Source organism: Hylaeus anthracinus, unplaced genomic scaffold, assembly GCF_026225885.1.
Source record: "Hylaeus anthracinus isolate JK02 unplaced genomic scaffold, UHH_iyHylAnth1.0_haploid 0, whole genome shotgun sequence".
In the NCBI taxonomy this organism is placed as follows: Eukaryota; Metazoa; Arthropoda; class Insecta; order Hymenoptera; family Colletidae; genus Hylaeus; species Hylaeus anthracinus.
Window position 1 is genome coordinate 14115886 of NW_026533254.1, and position 22570 is coordinate 14138455.

General features: G+C 46.5%; 1 protein-coding gene across 5 annotated transcripts in view; it reads right to left on the reverse strand.

The window, feature by feature from the left end:
• LOC128888808 (protein tiptop) overlaps nt 1–22570 on the reverse strand; it is a 143863-nt gene that overhangs the window by 74083 nt on the left and 47210 nt on the right. For 2 of the 5 annotated variants that reach the window (XM_054145980.1, XM_054145944.1), the window contains exon 1: nt 14207–14715. The exons of 2 other annotated variants lie outside the window; for them this stretch is intronic. The gene's annotated coding sequence lies outside the window, so the exon portion shown is untranslated. Of the gene's footprint in view, nt 1–10959; nt 11041–14206; nt 14716–22570 lie in introns of those variants that run through there. One more of the 5 variants, XM_054145962.1, reaches the window with a different exon arrangement.

Below are 22570 nucleotides of genomic sequence, written 5' to 3' on the forward strand. Positions count from 1 at the left end.
TCTCGATCAACGATGCGTAGAAGCGGGTTAATTGGAATCGCACTCGCGCGATCGACGTGAATCGATCATATCGATACGACGCGAGGGCTCTCTCCTTCTCTCTTTCTCGCGTTGATCGATAAAATTGTGACGAATGGCGTTTCGTGACGAGGCCGCAAGACCGTCGACGAAATTTCTCATCGAGAAATTGGGTTACACAAGCAGCGATGCCATGGAACCGTGCGAATCAAATTATTACTCTTTTATTATGAAATTTCACGATGATTTCGATTCAGACGTATAGTTTACGAGCCGGCTTCGGATGTTTATGCAAATTCATATTTTTACAGATGGAGATAAAGAATTGGGATTTAAGTAAATGTATGCGTTATCTCGAAGATAGCGCAATGTATATATTTTATTGTTGATATTTTATATATTTTTGCATAAAGGTATAGAGGGTCTGAAACCAAATTACACATCTTTAGTGTAGGCATTTCGAGACGGTATATGCGGCCGACAACTCCGACTCCGCCCAGTCGTTACCATCGTTACTCTTCACTGTCACCGACAACCTCAACTCCGTTCAGTCGTCATTTTGATCATTTTCATCAACGTCGAAGACAACGACGAATCAATCCACACGGCCAAGAATCGGTGTCCTCGGATGCCACTGCCGTCACGGCAGCGTTCATCCACGCTCCTGTTCAACCTGGCCCAGGCTCCTATCACTTTCTTCCCACGCGAGCGAAGCGCCTCGGCGAAATCATGATTCACCGGTTTACACGCGACTTCTCGATACCGTTACACGCGTGTAGGCGCACACAGCTCGCGCGTGCAAGTACAACCGAAGAAGCACGATGCCGCCATACCGACAATAGACCGGCGGTCGCTTGTCGTTGCGAGATCGTAGCTCCTCCTTGGAATGCAGTTCGTCGTGTCGAAAGGAGACAAGAGGGGAGGTATAGCCGACTGTCACGGTTAGACAGAGAGGCAACCTGCGAAGAGAATGATCTACGCGCAAGTGGGTGGCACTCCCGGCACGTATGCACCGCGCTGACGTAACATGCACAATTATTATTCACTGTTATCACCGGTAGAACCGTGTGTCGCCTATAACGCGCACGTTTACGCGCGCAGGTCGTCGCCGAGCCACCGGGGATAACTTCTTGCCTGACGTTACGGTGGAAAGTCCGTGAATGAACGCCATGCCGTTCTCTCTCTCTCTCTCTCTCTCTCTAGTCGAGGAATTTTACGACTCGCTTTACCGCATTTGCGTTACGTAAAATCGATCAGAATAGTCGGATCGTCTTTGCTTAAGAGTCTGCGATGCCTGCCTGGTAAGCTGGTAACCGAGTCGAAGCGAATGTCTTACATTTGAACTTAGATTTACTTGCTCGCGCGACAGCTGACTCAGAGAAACGCTGTTGGATTCTTGCATTTCGCATCGTCGTGACCCTACTTGGTATCAGGTTTGAGCAAATTTTATTCCAAATAGAGAACGAAAATTGCATGCGATGAGTCCTTCGACTACTTGCCTTTTTATTTCAAATAAAATCCGTCTAATTTATATCACAATCTTGGAAAGAGTTCATCACAGGTGTCTGTATGTAGCTTTCAAAGTAGATCAATATTATGTTTATGTTTATCAAACTTGGATCTATCAGGATCACACCTGTGTTATATTCAACAAAGACCTGTATCGATCATCGACTCTAAGGATACGATAAATCGGTACATCTCCTTGGTTGATACTACTTCGTTAATTCTTCTTTATTCAAACCAGAGCCTCTAGTTTCACGTGTACAAGTGAAATTACGGTTTTATGGAATTCAGCACGCGATGTTATTCCACGTGCCATTAAAAACACGGATACACGTGTTATACTCACTGCCTCTTACTTCACATGTATCATACAGGTTAACTACCACCATTCACGTGGAAAATCTGTTTGCCGTAACCTACGCTGCACTTCCAGTGACGACACAGCGTATGCTTTAAACTTTATACAAATAAAGTGTTTTAAATAGACCAGCTGAATATTTCGAATAACGTCACGCACGATGCGACAGTGATGTATTGTCCACCCGTCATTTGTTCGTAAGAACGTAGAGTAGAAAATCATCGCTGTCACTCGTGTGTGACACTGGTCCCTACCGAGAATCGGCACGTCACACATATGTGACGCATAAGCTTGACGCATGACGTTGAGCTTGTTTCAACATAGCCTGTCAGTTTCGTGTGTCACCTGCTCGTCATTTGTCCGTTGTTTTCAGGGTGATGAGGTAATACAATTCCGACTATTTTTTAGGTTTCCGTTTCTCTCTTAATTGAATACATTTTAAATCACGATTTACCAAAGATCGCTGAATGTAAAGCTATCAATAATTGTTCGTTATTTGTCCGTTGTTGTTTTCGAAATAATGGTAGAATTGTGAGTACTTCTTTGGATGTAATTTTTCTCTCGACTACTTACACTTTGGAGCATGATTTATAAAAGATCGATCGATCGTAATACTTTGTGAATAGTTTTCAATACGAGAGCAGTGTGTTTCTTGCTAATCATGTCTGATACATGTCCTGTGAACAATTTCTGTGGAATTTTGTTACAGATTAATTGTATCAAATAAATGTTGGAACATAGAAAAAGTCGGCTGGATAAAAAGATGTTGGCACAGTCGAATTTATAGCGGCCGCACTAACGTCGCGTTTGACCAATCTGAGCGAGGATCGCGATCGACGACGGCGCGACAATGACGGACGTCGCAAGCCGTGCCATGCCGTGCCGCGATGCGACGCGCCTCCTCGCGACGTCGAGCAATATTTATCGCGATTCTTTCGGCGGTTCAGAAATTCGCGTGATTTCCACCGCGGTTCGATCCTATTTAGTATCCCGAGGCAGGCGGATAGTCCGTTGTATTTTCGTCGAACGCGAGATCTCGACTGGAATGATTCATCGAACGACACGTAGTCGAAGTGACGCGTTCAAGCTGCAACTGTACATTGCTGAAAGATGAACAAGTCCTCTTGGAAGGTACCAAAAGATACACGAAACGATTCCAAACTAAATTCTTTTCATTTAAATAATTAAATAAAGAGGTTTAGATTCCAGAACGCAACTAGTTGGTTCCTCGTTGTTTAGTTTAAGCGACTTGTTCATATTACTTGTTTGTATAATATCGGTATGTATTAGATTGAACGTAAATTATTTTATTGCGATCAATAGTTTCTTTACATTCCTTACAATATTTTTAAAAAAACTCCGATTTAAGCAATCTTTCAAATATTCCCAAAGAAGTCCGTTCTTTTCGAATGTGCGCGTATCCTATTCATACAAGATTACATCGAATTTGCAATTATTCACGTTTTTCCGTTCTGGAAATTCCGAGGATGTTGCGGAACATGAAAAATGGCACCTTGGCCCGTCGCCGATCATCGACGATTCTGGAAATTAGAGACGATCGAATCGGCGAGGAGTCGCGAAACAAAGTATAGTACACGCGGGGTGAAGATCGCGAATGATTTAGTGTGCAGCCGACGACGGAGACGCGCGCGTTGCCAACGCGATCCTCGGCCCTCGCCGTAGCGGAATACACTTCTGTCCTGCGAAATCCGGAGAGCAACGACGCGAGTAATCTAGCCGGTGATTCACGGAGGAATTTTTCTCCGTGCGGAGGCGAGAGAGAATTTATCGTCTATCGCGAATACATAAAGTACGTCGCTCGCGTTTCCGGGCTTCCTCGAGCACTAACTGCGAGATATTATCTGTTCGAGTTGCGTTGTACATACGTATCTCCGAGGGATGGATGGTCCAGATCGAAGAAGCTGCTCGCGAAAAAGTCGCTCGACGTTAGAATCGACGACACCAGTGGAGTGTCCGGGATCCAACCAGCGTAACACGACGCGCGTCGCGTCTGGGACTGGATACATATTTAGATGGACCCGTGACAAGTAAGTTACGAGCGGTACACGTCAACTTGACAGACTCCTTTGATCGATCTGGCGCCTGAAACGCTCTCGCGGTCACCCGTTCTTCGACCGTTTTCGCCCAGAAAAATTTACACAAACATTTCCCACAGACACGAGCTTCGATTAATTCTCGATATCGAAACAATAGGACGCTTGTGCAAGATAAGTATTAACTCTAGACACGGCGCCGATTAAGAGAATTTCCTTCGAACGTCAATTCGCGAGAAGACAAATGCATAAATAAAAGAAATCGTCGCTGAAAAGTTATAAATACTGCGACGAATGGGGTGGGGGGGGGGGGTGAAAAATCCAAGATTACATATTACCAACGTACACATTTCAAAGAGTGGCGTTCGATTGAATTTAATCGTTCGTTACGTTGCTACTCACTTCCGTTGCGTCGATTCGTGTCTGGCCATTAATCGCTAATTCTACTTCGTCGTTTTCTCGGTACAATAGTTGATCAACACTTTGATCCTAATTCTTCCACGACTTATAAGAAACCCCCACGCCAGGCACTGCCCACGGCAACGCGTAACAGTTGAGTGTTACGATGTACAAGGAACAAAAACCCGTGCGCGTTCCATTAATCGTATTTAACGCGTCTCGGTTTGATAAACCATTAGCCAGGATCGGTTCTATCCGGCCGGCGAAGAGACAAACTGCCGGTCAGCGTTAAATAGAAAATTTATGAACTCGGTGCTTACAACGGTAACGATACATTGTATCGTTGCAAACGACCAGAACCGGCTTTTTCGATTATTCGCCGATGCACACACGCCGTTCGCTCGACCTATCTTCGCGGTCAAACTCGTTATCGATAATTAAAAATTGTCAAACGCACTTTGGCCGGAATCGACGCATCACAAGCCGCGCGGAATCCAACTCGAAGTAGCCCGGGGGTGATCGCGGCTGAACCAAGGGAAAAGGGAGCGGGTCGGGGGGTGGCAGCAAGTCGACTATACCACGCTGCGCGATCATTAGCCAGTGTATTATTATTCTCTGGATATTAATTGATTTCGAAAATACAATTTTCTGTGCGACCGATCAAAACCGGGTTCCACCCATTCTCTCTCCCCCCCCCAGCCTCCCCCCCCCCCGGTGCCCCGTCGCCCCTCCGCCTATTACTCATCCCAGCTATCCGCATGGTCGACGAGCCTCCAGCAGTTTCGTTTTTCCTCCCGTCTTTGGCCTGTTCTCGCGCGCGTTTAATTGCTGACAACGCGAACGAGAGCGCGTTTCAAAAATTGCGTCCAACCGCGAAAGGCCAAGGGTGAACGCAGTGACGTACGCGGGACGTTACCCTGAAACGAGTGCACGCGACGCAATTTTTGAACAGGTGCACAAACAACTCGAATATGCTCGTACGTGTTTCGAATTTTATTTCTTGGAAGTTGACCCCATGTCATTCAAATAAAACGGAACTCGATGCGTCGAAAAAATACTATTCAATCTCGTTCAACCGAACGACGATGTGGAAACTGAGAAAAAGTACGTTTCATTAGCGTGCGGGTCAGACTCGTCGAAATCTACTACTGGCACATGAAATGAATAGACACTAAACGAGTCTAACTTCGGTAATTTTGACATTTGATCAATATTGTACAGTTGGAATATTTGGAAAGCTTCGTGTAACAAGAGCGTAAAAAAAAAAACCTTTTATTTACACCCAAAATAAAAGAGTGTTTCTTTATTGTATCGCAGGAAACACCCGCGGCTAACGTAAGCTTCGTCCAAAAAGCGTTAATAAAAGCTTCGTGAAAAGAATACGCGTCTGCGAATCTTTTCCAGCGCTCCGTACACGAAAATAGTGTACCCGTTTACTTACTAAATAAATAAACGAGTAAATTATGAGAGGCGCCCGCGGTGCCCGAGGGAACGAGAAACCGGCAAGCACCATAATCAACGATACGTTGTTTCGTTTCGGCGAAAAGCGCCGTCGAAAAGCCAGAGCGGGGGCTAGAAGCCGAAACAGAAGCAGAAGCAAAAACGTCAAATCGAAAGGTACGCACTGATCGTAATTCGAAGTGCAACGATAACCTTTCGTGGTCATTCGTCGTCCGGTAGACGATTGCACACACGCGCAATTGATGCATGAAAATGGAAATCGAGCGAAATGGATTCGTTCGATCGGAAAAGCGAGCGAGCGGGCGAACCACGGGCACGAGGGTAGAGAGACAGAGACGAGTAGACGGACGGATGGGCGGATAGATGGACGGAGAGGCAGAGGGAGAACAGCGACAGGGGAGAAAAAAGAACAGCAGTACAGCCGCGGGTCGCGGCAAATTAGCGCCATCGCGGCTCGCTAATATTTTTTTGCGTTCACGAAGGGTGACTCGCTCTTTTTTTTTGGGGGGGTTTGGTTTGTTTGTTTGTTTGAATTCGTTCCTTGTGTGACGTATGTATCGCGATAAAACCGATAGTACGTTCATCGAGAGGCATGATTTTGATCAAAGAGTTTTTCATCGTGAAATTTAACGAATAAATATTCGAAACGAACCGCACGCCGACGTTTCCCGCGGTATTCCCACCATGGAAACGCGGCCAGAATGCGTCGGGACGCGACACGCGAGCGTCGACGTCGTCGTTGACATCGACTTCTGATCGACGATGCGACGATGGACGAGAGCAAGACGACTGGTGGGTGCCAGTGCCAATTTTATATTCGTAATAACGGTGGAGGGAGGATGGTATATTATTTCTGCTTCGTTTTATATTTCATTCAGGCACGATAATATCTATAATATATGTAATAAATTGAAGTTATACTTGATATTAAGAGTATATAATTTATAATCAAATTATAAACTGTAACTTTCTGTCATACAAAGCTACCAAAGCAACGCAATTGTCCATATCAACGCGTCGTCTGACTCTCGAAGTAGCTGATCGTAATGCTGGCGAAACGTCAGATCATTTCATCTCAAGAACACGACTCGCATCCGGAAGCCTCGGGTGCTATTAATTACGCTACCACAAACGTTAGAATATATATTTTCCGATCGTATGTAAACGCAGTACTTAGCTCGCAGAAACGTTCTCGGGCATTAGTCTGGCAGTCGACGCGTTAAAATTCTTGAGACGCGATTAGCTCGCAAGTCTCGATCCTCGATAGGAACATGGGCCCCCGAGGGATTGGCGGGCACGACGACGCGAGGTGACCGGTTAAAAGAAGCATCCAAGAGGAGGAGGTGTGTCGAAAGGAGAGAGGAAACAGGAAGGGAAACGGAGGTGAGCTCGAAGGTAGGTTCAGGACTCCAACCGGCGCGTACGTTCGCGTTCGTTCATTGAAACGTTACGTACTCCGTCGTTCGGAAGCGGCGTCCCTCGACAGTTTACAGCCACCGGCCCCGTTCGTTTACCTCGTTAATAATCTCGTCTTTCTTCCCACGATCCTTCGTACCTTTCGACGGATGGACGCTCGCCGTTTACGAGATCTTTACGATCGCACGAGATTTAAATGTGAGCGTTAAGTTCACGCTCGCAGCAGCGCCGTCTCCGCTAACCCGCCACGGGACGTATCCAAAGAGATCGTAAAAGTATCCTCCGAGCATACCTTCGATGCCAAACGATCCAGTTTTTCCTATGGCATCGATGTCGCGATGAAAGCCTTCGCGCGAGCTTACCTCCATCGGAAATAAGTGCAAGATAAACGCGAGCAAACTCGAATTATGGCTGATTACCGTTACCACTCAAGAAATATTCACGTTTAACGCAAGATTCATCGGAACTGAAGCGTAGGATATTATCACAGCATTTTAGATGATTATTACACTTACTTCGTGGATTTTTTGTTTCATGTTTTGTTCAGATATTTAAGTAATCTTATCAGCGGTCAATGTCACGGCGAGATCCTTCGCACGATCGAAAGTATGTACACGATAAACGCGAGCAAATCTGTCGTCCACAATTAAGGACACAAAATTACAAAATTAACGACACTATCGTTTAGGACGAATGTCGTTACTTGTTTTCCATACTAACTTTAGTCCAAGTTAACCCTAAAACTTAAATTACATTAGTACGACAAAAACAAATAATTCAGGTCCGAAAGGTTTAAACAAAATTTCAACTGATACTCACAAACACAAACCATTCCAAATGTGTCAGAATATGATGCAAATAATATAAAGAATAGAGCCAACGTCGCCAGAGGTTCGAGCAACCCCGTCTTTCCACCCTCGCAGACAAACCTGAAGACCACTACTAGAATTTATCATCCATTATCTTCGTCCGCTTTCTCCATCACTATTAAACTATTTCTCGAATATCACGGACACGGTATTGCCAGAGTTGATGTCTCCGGCGAAAAATAGTTTAAGCACGCAAAGTTTAACGCAACTCCGCGGGGGTGGGGATGCGCAGGTCTCGACGTTCCCTTGTCAGGTTGAAGACAGAGTGGAAGCAAAAGCGAGGATTTACTTGGCATGGTTTCGAGTTTACTCGTAACGAGAGAACACCGACGGTAGAGGGAGTGGAAACGTAAGGGAGAGAGCGCGAAGGTTCGCGACAGGGCGAAAGGGAGGAACGCGGAACCGAGACGGAGAGATCAAGAGACCGGGGAGAGACTGGGAAGTTGAAAGAGAGCCCCCGAAGGCCCGAATATCGATCTCATACATAATTAAATACCGACCCGGCGGAGCATCACAAAGAGAGCTTACTTCGGCTTTGATCTGCTGACAGACGGGGCCCGTCATCGCAGACTTCAATAGGCGCTACTGAATCGCGGGGGTGTGTGCTATTGACGCGTTAGAACTCGAGTTCGAGGCTCGCGTTCGCGTTTGCATTTCGCGCTCGCGCGCTTTCTGGGGGCTTCGGACGCGCACTCCCACGCATCGGGTGTCTGCGTGTTTGTTTACCGTTGTGCACTTGTCGCGCGTGTGTACGTGTGCACGCTGCTCTCCCCCCCCCCCCCTTGTGTTGGTGGACGCCCATTCGATCGGCTTGACGATCGACGGGGGTACGTTACTTCGACCAAATGCGAAACTTAATCGCTTCTGTTTAACAGGTTGAGTATCATGGCGGACACCGGTGTCCGCTCTAAATGTAGCCTTGAATTTAGTCTGTTTTAAATAACAATTATCCGTTCAATCTCGTCTAGAACTTGTTTCTAGGATATCCGTTGAAATGGCGAATGGACACGTACTATAGTGATGAATAGACTGCAGATATCGATGGATTTATGGCGAAAGAAAATGTAGAAAATATATAACAAAAATGTGTTATATTGGGTTGTCCAGATAGTTCGTGCCAATTTTTAAGAAAAATTCAAAGGCACAATTCGAATATTTCAGACGACCGAATATATCAAGAATTAAGTAAACTCTCGAATCGCTCGGTCGCGACAACAAATTCCGAGGGCATCGTTCTCGAGCGACGAGGCTTTCTTATTTCTCAGAGTCGCAGTCGTCGCGGAATGCAAGACGAATCTGGTTTCGACTCCAGTAGGCGAATCGACGAAAATTATAAAGGTCGTCCCTCGAGACGAAAATATTTAATCGGACTTTAGAATGACAGACTGGTTTTTCCGAACCCGATGACGTCAACAGTGTCAGCGGCGCGTCAAACGCGGATATTCCGTGGTCCATAATTGACGACTAGTAAAAAATTCAAAAACCGTCTCGGCTAACCGAGCAGAGGTGCATATTATTCTTATTTAGAGAAAAAGTTTAAATAAAAGAACACAAAGCGCGAACACAAACTCGTTCTTGAAAGCACTCGATCCAAGAAGAGTTGCTTGTTAATCGAAACAACACTGCGACCAACTGGTCCTCGTCAGAAATAAAAACTGTGCAGCTTCAAACAAAAAAATCGCATATTTTCAATTTTTAGTTTCGAGTTGATTGATTCAATTAAAAAAAATTATTTCCGTTCCGTTATCTATTAAAGTGCGTAACCACATACAAATAATTAGTAAAGTAAAAGTTCTTCTTAAATATCATCTAATTGTTGGGTCTAGAAATTAGGCGGGTACCTTAACCGAACGCTGAAAATACCGAGACGATTGGTAATTACAGGGTGATAACTGGCGAGAATCTCTAAATAAGTTTCGTCCATGTGTGATTCAACAGTCCCGTCCAGAGTGGTGAATAATTCCTCCTATTAGTGATTTCCCATGACGCAGAGATTTATTCTGGTTGATTGGCATCCGTAGGTGTGCCACTCTGAACTTTGTTTTCGAAGGAAAGGGTGACTTTCAGCCTTTCCCCGAGCGTATTGTTCTCCGTGATTCCTGGAAATCGGCTAGGAACTAATAACGATGAACAGAATCGACGACGTGGCGCAGGTTCGCGAGGCGCAGAGCTGTCGAAGGATCCCTTGTTTACGACACCAACGGCAACAAATAAACTTGGAGCCTGACCCGATCCTCGAAAGCCAGATTGACGCCGCAAAAAATGCCGTGCCTTTCGTTCCATCCTTCCCGAGAATTCGTGACGGCGCGTCACACGTGTACCTCGAGCGTCTCGCGGTGGCAGGACGGATTTAATCGCGTCCAATGACGTCACATCTCGACACGGTCTTGCGTCGATGAATTTTAAACGACTCGCATCGATTCGGGAATATGTGAATGCATATGTATGACCGATCGAATCTATTTCTGCTTCGATCGCTATGCACACTTTTAACCGAATTACCATTCCCGCCGTCTTACACGAAAAAACGCAAGCTTTTCGCGTCAATCTGAAACGATAGAGACGTGCAACTACTCCGATTCCCTATAAAACGGGTCAATTTTCCGAGAATTTCAAACGCGCACGCAGTATAGCAAAGAAAGTTCGAGTTTGGTAACACGAATATGAAGTGTATCTTGTCGAATTTGTTCGTAATGTATCGAAAACTATCTAATAATAAATGATTTAAATTCAGAAAATGCTTGTTGTTCACCAAAATGATAAAGTTTCACCACGCGCTGTGTCGAGCATTGTTCTATATAAATTCAAGTGGAACGATACCCTGTCTGCACAGACGCACACGAAGATTCGAGCTGGCGCGATTTCACAAAAAGTGTACCTGTCCGTTCTCGAAACAGTCCTACTTGTTCGAATGGTAATTTCGCGACGTGGAGCGCTATAACGCGTCAACGGTTATCTTCGTCACGAATCACGGTGCGTGCCGCGTGGCAGCGCGTCAACCGCCTCGTAACGACGACGCCGACGCTTCTGTCACGCCACAGACTGGACACGGATCGACCGGACTTTGCTTGTCTGACCAGTGACGCGCGGATTCCCCTTCGCGCTCTACGAACGCCCGACGCAGTGCTTCGATTACAGGTGCCACCAGCTGTACCAAACTATTGGGTTGCCTCAAAAAGTTTCTTTCGTTTTATTGGTGCAAACCATGCATGCATAATATTTTATTATTTATGTTATATTACTGATTCGTATACGATCCATTTTGCTTTACAGTGCGATTCTACGCTCGCCCACGTTTTTAGTCAAAAGTTCGTCGTTTCCGAATGAAATCGATTTCAATTTTTCTACATATTTTTCTAAATATATTAACAGATTTTTTATTAAAAACGATTAAATATAACGCAAAAGCGTAGTAGTAATTAGTATCATCTTCGTTATTTTTAATACATTTTTCATTCGATTCGGTATTGGATTAATTAACTTTTTTAAGGTATTATACTCGATACTATTTCACGAGTCGCTGATAATCTTCTCCAGCTCTTTGGTGATAAGCATGCGCGATGTTAAAATTATAAAATCTTTGTTTCTATTTAGCATCTACCTACTCTAAGAAATCGAATACACGGATACACCAGCTACTGTCGGCTCCAAACTCGAGTTATACAATGAAATTATGCATCGCGTTGAACGAATGAAACCTTATATCGATGATGGTTCAATCGGATAAACGTCAGGGCCAAATTTCGGTCGTTTAGCCACTTTATTATTCAGCCTATATCAGGATGTACGGTATATAATAAAGTGCCGGTATTGCTTTGCTCGAATGCAAAGTAATGTAATGTCCCATAATTTCCGTGAAAACCTTGGCCAACAGAGAAGGATTATAACTTCCATTCGTCGTTTATTATTCGAATAAAATGTTGCCCATCGTGGATGGTCACGGTAGCGAATATGGGCACGGTGAGAAAGGTGGCCGCGGAAATACCAGAAACCGGTAGTTAACCTACGCGCAAGATGAATCGAATCACTCGGTGATCTGCGTATCATCTGTCGCCGAGGAAAGGTTACGTGCGTGCCTGTGTGCGATAGAAAAGGAGAGGGAGAAAGTGTGAACGACGAAAAGGAGGGGAAATCTGACGGAATACGCGAACCAAAATAGAAAATGGTAACGCAACGCGAATCGATCCGATCCATGGATTTCGACCACGGAGTGAATTCCAAGGTGTGAACTTTGACTCGCGATGAATAAACAAACCCTCGTTTACTACCTGTCGCGTAAGTTAAGCCACCATTTACAGCATGAGACAGGCAAAACTGAATAAATAGCGAATAAAACTCATGGCAATTTACTCGTGACGTTTATTTCATCGAACGGTTATTAAATAAGAGACATTTTAGATTTTTCAAGCCTTTGAAAATAGCATTCCGTGACAATGCATAAATAATTTTATGCCTGCGTTTTTCGACCAATTTTTGGTCGTTTCAAGAGTACACAAACATTATGACAAATCCGTGGAAAGACGTATACATAAATTCTTGTTTTAATTCTTACCACCATTTTCTCTGGTTGTGTTACTCCAAAAATAATTTATTTGTTTCTTGATCAAATTTTTTGATATATTTGACACGTCCAAGGATGACCAACAAATGGTCGGTGATTTAATTGAGATTATTCGTATGAGGTAAAAAAAATTGATATAGTAAATTAAATTCCTTCTAGTGCTAAATGGAGAAATACTGAACAGCAAGCGAGATAGTAAGATTGATTTATATTTGATTTTAATTTATAATCGTTCTTTGTGAAATAATTCCTTCTATTCATTCATTCGATTCACGCATGTTTAGCATCGTGTGTTTTAACTTTACGTCACGGGCTCTTTTCAAGACAGAGAAACTATGCTCCAAAAAGAAATCGTGACGAGAGTGATGCAAAGACGTTGTACACAAGGAAATGTCACAAAATGTAGGATTAAGTTTTCGCGACTGACGTATTTAAATCCTGCAGAATCTGCTGACGTGCACGTGGTCCTTTTCACGAAACGAAATAAACAATTCTATGGAACTTATGTCAATCTTATCGAACTCGAATCCAACTGCGCATACATATTAAATTAAATACGAATAAGAACGATATGCACAATGTGTCAATCACTCTTTTGAAATTAAAAAGCACCAGTAGCAAAAATACCGAATTTATTTATCTATTTTCTCAACATTTCTGTCGCACGGATGTGCGATGATTTACACATAAGAAGAACTTATAAAATGTGTCAAATAATAATATGTTGACACTTGTGTAAAAATCGCTGAGTTCGGCAAACTTGCTGATTCTAAACTATCAAACATACGTGGTATACTATATTTTCCGTGATTTACGAAACCATAAGTGATGACATTTTGTAACACGCTTTCCATATCCCAAAGTAGACCCGGCATCGTAAGGGCGAAACGTCAAAACGCTGTGCTCGATACGACTGAATCGAATACGTGTTTCGGTGACATAAAAACACAACGCGCTCCAAATCACTCGGACAAACATTACGAATCAATTTATTATACAATCCGTTCGTTGTAAAACGGAAAGCAAAACTATATCTTTGCAAGTCTATATCTTTGAAAGATGGAGCAATGCTTGGAAACATGTTGCTTTCGACTTTAACGAAATTTCAGTGTCAGCGAAGCAATATTTACTTATAAACGTGTCGATTTAACTTCTGTTACTAACAAGATCGAGGAAAGCATTCGTTACGAAAACGTTACTCCGAAACCACGAACACGAACACACGAGTGACCTCGTGATGACACAATAACAACCCTATGTATTCCGATTCACAACTTTCGGTAGAACATAAGGACGTAATGGACCTACAGTTGTTCACACCACCTGTACACCACGTTTACAAAACCTTGATCGCACTTCATCACCGATAGAACTGCAAGTTCTTTTTCATCTCGAAACAAGAATGGACCTACACCACTGTCGTAACGAACGGCTAATAAATCGGAGCAATCACTTGTTATCTGTTACTCTGAGAGAACTCCTGCCCATCTCTAGCGGGGATCGACGAAATAGTACCACGAGTCCTGGCCAGGACGAAAAACGGAGCGTTCGAAGACGAACTCACCGCAAAGTAGTGGTTCCAAGGGCGCAGGAAACGTCAGTCCCGATGAGTCGTCGGCACCGCCGGTGCGTCAGGAGCGATTATCCTCGTCGCGTGTACGGAGTGAGCGACTCGGTGCTTGGACGACGAGCATCGGGACGCGCGTGTCCTCCGTGGTACCCTCGGCATCGTATCACCGCCTCATCTCCAAGGATCTTCCCACCCGCGCAATAGACGATAAAGACGCACCACTCACTTAACTGGTATTCGGGCGCTCACGCTGAAACCGCCTCGTGTGTATCACTCTTCTCTCACAGTCGTCAAACGTTTCCTAATCCTTTGGGTTTACGCGCACGTCACCGACCGTAATTTCGCATCGCGGCTATCACGGTGCCGAGTTATCACGCGACCGCGGAACAATGGTGAACCGGGCCTCCTTGGATGGACGAGTCACGATTTCGCGGTAACGCGATGCATGACTCGCCGACGGAACGGAGCAAAAGCAAAGACCCTCCCACGACGACAGCACGTGGCGCACTGACGGCTCCGCGGTCATCTTCCCCGTCTCTACCCCCTCCATGGCGCCTCCGCTGCTACCGAAGCACCCCTCCGCGCCTTGACGCTCCCTCCCCTCCCCGCCCCACACGTTTTGCTACCCCTTCCTCCGCGCCCCTGCCTCGCTTTATCCACTGAATCTTCCCCGCCGTGCCGCGCTTCGTTTCGCTCCTCGCGGAGCCGCTCCTTTACTACGTATCCCCTCCCCCGCCGCCCCTCGAATCCCATTCCGAGCCCCGCGCCAAACCGACCATCCCTCCCCGCCTGACCCCTCGTCAACGCCACCCCTCCGCCCGCGGCCCTGACCTATCCCCACCCATCCACGCACCGGCCCGACGTATTTCTCTCTCCCCACTAGGCGCCTCATTCCACCCACGCCCCCATCCCACTCTTCCCAGTTTCGCGTAGAGACTCTCTTCCTTGGTCGCCGCGACTTCTCTCGTGTCTTTCCTTTCTTCGTGTCCACCCTCGCCCGCGAGATGCTCCCTTCCTCTCTTTCCTTCCTGCGCGCACGCACTCGTTCGTCCTTCGCTCCTCGCGAGTCCTCTTTCTTTCTGCATTCTAGGCTGCCCCCCCCCCCTCCTCCCCCCGCCCGCCCGCGACGAGGCGCGAGGGAAAGGGAGCAACGACGAGGCGAACTTCTTATCCGGATGGAGTAACGAATAAAGGATAAACAATTGTTTACTCGGTCCTCGTTAAACCAGGGGTTCCCAAACTGAGCGCCTCGAAGCGCCATGGCGCCGCAGCTCGCACTGGCGCCCGCGGGATTTTTCAAATTTTGTACGGATTGGATGCTTTGCAAAAACATGGTTGGTACAAGTGTTTAACCGAATATTAATAAAATGACGTATTGCCGTTGAGAATCGGGGGGTGATAAATGTTCACCCTCTTTGAAATGACAAAAAAAAAAAAAAATTAATCGTTCATTGACGTCGAAACGTCAATTAAAGCTCATACTCAAACCAACCTAGTTGTCATTCTCAACTTATACACATGAACGGTAAGGTGGCTAACGAAAGATTAATATCTCGTTGAATAATTAAAAAATCGTGTTCTATATTGTTCGAATAAAATGTTCCCCATCTGTTCGGTGCACCGGGTGCATTTAACTCTATTTCGTCGCATGATCTGTACGTCCATATGTCATCTTGTTTCGCGGAATTTCTAACAGGGCATCTCGACAGTCGCTGGATTTCCTGGTAAATTTCTACTACGCATTGCTTTTTCTTGGATGGGAACATAATGGACAACGACCAAGGAGTAATGAACAGAAGTACGGAGAGAGAGATGGACACCGGAAACATACTAAATACTCAGCGACGCGCGTCCACGTGCATGAAGAATTGCTATTTCTAGGTGAGACGCTCGACGATCGGAAGAGTCACGGTGACGCGGTCGCGGTCGAAATTACGTAATCCCCTGCGACGATCTCGTTAAAGTTGCTTTCCTTAAGAGTAGAATTTATAAACGTTAATACGATTTGCTTAATAATGATTTATTACACGCTTACGATACCGTTTGTAGCCGTAAATATTTCGACGACGACATTTATTGCTCTGGACGTAACGCGAGTCGACGTGCGCAGCTTTGCCTGTTTCAAAGATTTCCTAGCCAAACTTTCGGTCGCCAGATTTTTTTCTTCGCTTGGGGCGGATTAACCCTTCGGACCTCGACGACCTTGCACTGTACCTATGTGTCTTCGGTTGAAGGCGGAGCCTGTACGCGACGCTGACCCAGTGTATCTCCTTTATGCGCTTATGTTTACGAATGAAACATTGTCCAACGATAGCGAGATTTCTTTTCTCTAACAAAATCGATAGAATGATACGAGTTCATATGAAACGAACTCTAATGTGCCAAGGAAATAGACAAATATAAACGAACTTCTCTTGCGAACAGTCATTTATCATTTTTAATTCGTGACGAGGCGTTCCTTCACCTTCGCGAAGAAGATGGAAGCGCCGAAACGAGGTGGAAAATAATCTGTCGAGGACGTGAACCCTTAGCGCCCCGAGTTTTTAACGCATTGATAAACTGTCGAGAGCAACTATACACTTGCGAGTCCCCGTACTCTCATAATATGAGATATACTACATTTACAGAACAAAGAAAAAGAGATCGTCTATACCTACCCCTAGAATCCTTTACTTTCCCTTATTATAATATGACCAAGAATCAACTCCTAATGCTCCGGGCACAAGGCAACACCCACAATTTTTGATCATCGTTAAAAGTGTCAGATAAAATAGGGACATCTATGTTCACTCTTTCGTTGGAATTACAAACGAAAATTTCCACGACAAGTCGACTCGTCGACTGATGTGGCAATGACGAGGCGACTCGGGGGAAGGGAGGGGGGGTCAACAGGTTAGACATCGAGCTGGGACCGCATTCGCGGATCTTTTGTCCTCTTCGGTTGGAAAATTTGCTGCATGGCAGCGATCGTCTCGAGCGAGGGCGGCGAAACGGTCGGGTTCGTCGACGAGCACCGAATTGGAGGCGCGTTCCACTGGCCCTTGTTAACGCAGGAATGTAAATCAACTCGTAATAGCGTGGCAGCCGGGGATTAAGCGCCGCGCGAAGACGAACTACGGGCCACGGCGAGAAGGTACCGAATGCCCCGGCGAGGCAAGACCGACGACCATGACGACGACAACGAGCAACGAGCAACGACGACGATGACGTCGAGGGCGACGACGGCGACGACGGTTGGCGACGGTGGTGGCGGTGCCGGGCGGTGCGCAGGGTGAGAGTCGATGGGTGGGAAGAGCGCACCCTCTCCTCGTGCCCCGGAGCATTAGGAGTTCGGTAATAAATCTCGTTGAAAAAACACACGCGCGCACGTACACCGCTCATACAGATCTCCGATGTGTCCGTGAGCGTGTACACGTATTCCCGAGCAAGGGTCTCAGACAGTTCCACTCTCTTCGTCGGCGTCTATCTCGTTCGGTCCGTACATCTGTGCTCCTCGAGCGCCCAACGAGCGCGAGAAAGAGAAAAGCCACTGGGGCGTAAGGAGAGAGAGAGGAGGGGGGGGGGTGAGAGAGAGAGGGAGGGGGGTGGGGGGTCATACCCCTTCGAAGCTTTAGATCTTCCCCCGTCTCTCTCGTCGCGGAGCACCGCCGTCCGACGGCAACGAGGTCGACATGATCTATGCACGCCGTGCAGAGGAGGCGAGTGTCACCGTTTGCTTGATGCATTGGTCCTCACCTGAGCCCTCCCCCCGGCGTCGTTCCTTGGCCGAGCCCACCGACATATCCCCTCTGTCAGCCCCGCGGATCGCGGATCGCGGATCTCGGGATCGAGGATCGCTGTGTTCACCTCCGCCTTTTTCCTCTTTGTCTCTGCGCTCCGTGTCGGTGAAAGCCTCCGAGGTCTCGCGGGTGATCGATCTCGGCCACGCGTACGGCCTAAAAGTGTCCACTGGAAGGTCTCCGGAGTAATCGTCGACGGTACCACTCGCCAGCCCTTTGACCGACAACGGATCACGAAACTATTTGGTTGCTAGTCTCCGAGTACTTGAAACGGGATCTTGTGTAAAGTGTTTAGATGATGTGAGTATGGCATGATGCCCGCATGGGTCTTCGCTCTAAATGCTTCAATAACGTAATGGTTTTTTAATGTAAGTTCCGAGTATAACTCTTAAGATTTCCCGAGCCTTAGGAGGTCCGAGGACTACCGAACAAGGTTATCCTTTTCTCAGCCCTACCTAACCGGGGAGTGCGATAATTGAAACAACTAGCCTTTTATTTGCTAGCGAGATTCGACGTACGAAAATAAAAAGAAATAGACAGCAAAGTTTGAACGCTGCAACTATCATTGGTCGACCGCATCGGTACTTGCGCGAATTATAGCAATCTTCGTCTCGAATCCTGCGCCAGTTGAACGCTACTCAACCTCCAGGAACATAAACTGGCGCCGCGAACATGGACGCCATTGAACCGGCATGCTCCCGAGTCTCAAGAGTAAAAGCCCCGGGTGAACCTGTCGGGTGGCGCGAAAATTCTACGGCGTTTTCACGGCGCGACGTGCGATAAAAACTGGAACTAGGAGTCGTAAGTTGCGCGTTCGAAGGACGATCGGGCCGAAAGATCGTGGAAAAAAGGGAAGCTCGAAACGGGGGGGAGGTTGGAATAGTAGTAGGGACAGAGGTCGGGGTGGAGAAGGGGCCAAGTTGGAGTAGAAGGCTCGACGCGAATAGTACGACGATGGTTACATTCTACGGATCAGAGGGCTCGATAGCGTGCCGAAGTCGAGGCGAACGGCAATAAATCCATTTTTCGTGAAGGGTCGGTCGAGGGGCGAAAGCGAGCCAGGGTCTGATTAGCAGCCTGACTCTCCGTACAGGATGACAGCCGGTGAGTTATAATATTGCCCATCCATCTATTTATCTACTCCATCGCCTCTCTTCTCCCCAACGCTCTGCTCTGCCATGGCGAGTCCCTCTGCTCCCTTCGTTCGCTGCTGGCTCTAGCTCCTCCGACCGCGACTTTTCGTCGCTTCGCAGAATATCCGAAACTAACAAACCTAAATACCGGTCAACCGAGATCCGACGTGTCGGACGAGCATTACCGTAATCGTAACCGCTGTCGAAACGACTCGGGAAGACGATCCTCGAGTGTTTCCTGTTCCTTCGAGAGCTCGAGGCCACGTGGCTGCTGTAACGATTCCGTCACGATCCGTGCACATCTAGGTTAGCTCAACGGTTTCCCAATATTTTAAGAGGAACATTTGAATAATTTTCCATAATTGAAATTTAGAAATAGGGGCATTTATCAATCGATACGTAACCTCTGGATACTGGTATTACAGTCAGTCCCAGAAGTATTCGTACCTTCTATGTTTATCGAAGAAGTTTATTTAAGTTAAATGATAGATGTGATGTTTCCAAAAATGATTCGTTATAAATATGTACATAAATAGACTTGATGCGTGTATACATTTGTAATAAAAAATTTATTTGGAGACATTAAACCCATCAATTAATTTAGACTTACGGGACTGATTGTATGTATACGTGAACAGGTCAATAAATTTAATAAGATTCTTGAAGGAATTGCGCGAGAACTAGCGTTCTGTGATCTATCGCTCCGATATGATAAATAAACAATGTGAATAAATTCATATGAATAGTATTCATGTTTAAATTTCCAAAGACAGCAACAACAACAAAAATATGCTTCGCGCACAGCGTCGGGACTTCAGCCGAAGTGGCTGGTCAGTCATCGGACGATAAGCTCGAGTTTGGATCGGTGGCACGAGACGTAGGTTTCCGTCGAACGGGAGGAAAGAAAGAATTAAGCTCGCGTGATATCGCTACGGGGGTGACCCATCGCAAATCTTGCCGCTGAAGGCAAGCGACGGGACACCTCTCTATACATTTTGAACTGGAAAGACGCGGCGTCCCGAACTTTCGACGGGAACCAGTTCATATATCTGAAGTATGGCTGCCATAAATAAGCGACCTGTCCGTTTGCTCTGTTCGCCCAAACCTCTTGCAAATCTTTCAACTCTTCTCTTTCTTACGGACTCCGTTCCCGTCCACCTTTCTCCTCTCTTACCCCCGAATTTCTTTCGGTTCGCGATATCGAGGTCGTGCGTACCGAACTAGTCGCCAAAGAATCTACTTCCACGAGGAAACACGGAGAAGGGTGAAACACAGACCTTTCTCTTCGTCCTCCTTCGCCGTTACGACGTCTAACTTGGTAACGAATTATCCCACGTGCTCGCATGGACACCGTGCGCAATACGGAACTCCTGTCAGAGTTATAGGCAATACGCTCGATGAAATCAATCCCGCGATGGCGGCCGCTCTCGATCCCGAACCGGTTCACCGAATCTTCGCGTTCTTTGTGCTCTAGGACAGACGCCTTTTCCTGTAGTTATTTCTTCATTTAAAGCCAAACCGACTTACTCCAGTGACTAGAGATTTGCATCTATTAATTGTACCGGATCAACCTGGGTAAACTCAGTTTCTAAGAAATATAACTTCTTAAAATCGTCATCTCGTATCATTTGTTTTACGCGATACCACTCGTTACAACGTTTCCAAGAACGTGAACAACGTGACTTTTCAAAGGGCCTACTTGGAGAGCTACAATCTCGATTGAGCTGCCAATAAATAGTTTTAGACGCCCAGTCTCCCGACTTGTCGGACAACACCTCGCGCACTGTTAACGACTGTCGTGGAGGGACCGAGCGCCTGTGCGTGGAATTAGCGACGCTGGCGTGAATAGGGCCTTCTTAAATCGTCGAGCAAGGAAAAAAAAAATTGCCTATAGCGAGAATCGTGAACGCGACGAAACGAATCGTTTCGTTGGAAAAGGAGACGGGGCTGTGTTCGCGGCGCGGTCGCGTTTCTACGAGCGGATATCGGGCCGAACGAGCGAGCAAGACGGCGACTGGAGCGGAGCGGGAGTGATTTATGCTAAGTCGCTGATGCTGGTGAAGCAGGGGCCCGCGTGTACGTTCCCGGGCAGCCATCTTGGGGTCCCTTCGTTTCTCCGGAGGACTCGGATCGATTGACAGAACTGTGCCCGATCACCCGCTTAACGAACTCTCCTCTCCTTCGCGACACTTCTGACATTTTATGGCTTCTCGGCTCCCATGCCTTTCTCTTTCATTTCCACCCGTTTCCTTTTTACGCCTCGCGCGTGGAAAATCGTCGTCCTCGTAAAACCACTCGGAACTGGCGATCGACTCGAGTCGCGTGTTGCCTTATCGATCGACGCATTAAGCGTGAACAGCCGTTTGTTAGCCAGGGTAATCGTTCTTCAAGGTTTCTCTCGTCGACGCTGGTACATCGCGGCTTTGAATCCTAATGAATTCGAAAACGAAATTTATTTTGTTCGAGTGGACTTGTTAATTTAGTTTTTGCGCGGAGAGAATGGTATAGAGGTACGATTGGGAGACAAGAAAATGGCGAGCGATCGGATCAACGTATTAGACAAATCGTAGACACGGGATGACCAGTTTCAAGAGCGTACATTTATTTTCTCGGAAACGCCGAGACTAATAAGAAAGCATTCCCGATCTCAGAAGATTGGAAACAAAGATACTAATCTCTGTCACGAAGAGATATACGTGAGATCTCAAATGCAATATATTTTATAACATCACAGTACGTTTACAGTGTGAATGCTCGACAACGACTGCCTTCTCCCGTGCCATTCCCACTCGATTCTCTCACACCGTATTGTTAATTATTTTAATTGATCATTTAATCAGGGATGTTCCTCGTATTTTATTTTCCACGTAAATTTAATTACTTCGAAAGGCTTTAAAAGAAGCGGAAGGGATGAAGACATAGTGTCCATATTCACGAGAGAGACAAAATCAAAACAGATGCTTACACTACCTAGCGGTTAGTATCGGTGTCTTCTCGTGCTGTCAAGGGTTAACGATAAGACTGCTCGTGCAGCTCCACCCGCTGATCAGGCTCGAATCAGGTTTCGCGTCCGACAGGGTTGCGAAAGGAGACAGAAGAACGGCGCAATAATGGACGTCACAGTAGCAATAAACTAAACGTGAACGTTGATCAGGCAGAACTCGATCCACGGGCTCGTAAAAACTAGAACGAGCGTCGACGGACTGTAAGGTATATACGAGTTTAACCATGACTCGGTTTCCTCTCTGGCTGCGAAGGCTCTCGCGTGTCTCCGGCATTCCTTTCGTTTCGTTTAACCGTGAAAACCGCGCCACCGTCCGTTCTGATTTCTATCCGTCAGCGTTGGTCAGATTTACGACGTCGCAGAGGGGCCCCGGTGGCCCTGCCGGTGGGCCCGGGGGTCCTCGTGTAACAATGAAACCACGCCATTTGTCACAGAGGCGCTT